Source organism: Oratosquilla oratoria, chromosome 22, assembly GCF_046742065.1.
Source record: "Oratosquilla oratoria isolate Oo_2021 chromosome 22, ASM4674206v1, whole genome shotgun sequence".
Classification (NCBI taxonomy): Eukaryota; Metazoa; Arthropoda; class Malacostraca; order Stomatopoda; family Squillidae; genus Oratosquilla; species Oratosquilla oratoria.
In genome coordinates, this window is record NC_134798.1 from 56,427,542 (window position 1) to 56,428,356 (window position 815).

The following is an 815-nucleotide window of genomic DNA, read 5'->3' on the forward strand; positions in this document are numbered from 1 at the left end:
CAACTAGAATATGACTTTGCTTACGGAAATCTAGAGTTCTCCTAGAACATTTCAATAATGTGTCTAACATTCGTTTATTCTTAAACTTTCACTTCTAAAGTTTGTCATCTTTCTTTTTGGCTTATGACAAACGATTTTATTCATCAAAGGGACAGAAGGTGATTATATTTCTATTTACATATTTATTTATATATTTATTTGTTTATCTACTTATTTATTCATTTATTCACTTATTCATTTATTCGTTTGGCATGATCGGTTTTGCATACCTCTCGTAACCACACAAACCTCAGCTAGACTCTTAATGTAAACAAAGAATACATAACCAAATAACTAAATGAATAAATGAAAATACATATGATTAACATACATACATATACCAAAGGCTTTTTCCCCCTACATGGGGGGTAGCCAAAAAGAAAAAGGCACAGAAACCACTCCCACCCATTCCATTTCCCATATATTCCACTCCCCTCCACCCTCCTCCCTCCCTCTTATCTTGGCACCTCCTGGATGACGGGTCATCCCTGCATCCTGTCCACTGCCCTGGGTCAGAAGCAGTGTCGCAAGACACAGCACATCCACAGCAAGGCCGCTTCATAAATTCGGCGAACCCTCCTCTCCGTCAATAAATAAAACGAAAAACAAAGAGTCTTATTACCATCCTTTTTCTCCCGTGTAGATCCTTTTCGATATTAGAATGTCCTGTTCGAACGTAGAAAGGGCAGTCAGGAGTCTGAAACCAGTTCTTCAGGCTTCCGATATCAGACGATTCCATTCAGGTAAGACAACACCAAGTACCGGAGGAGGTAAGT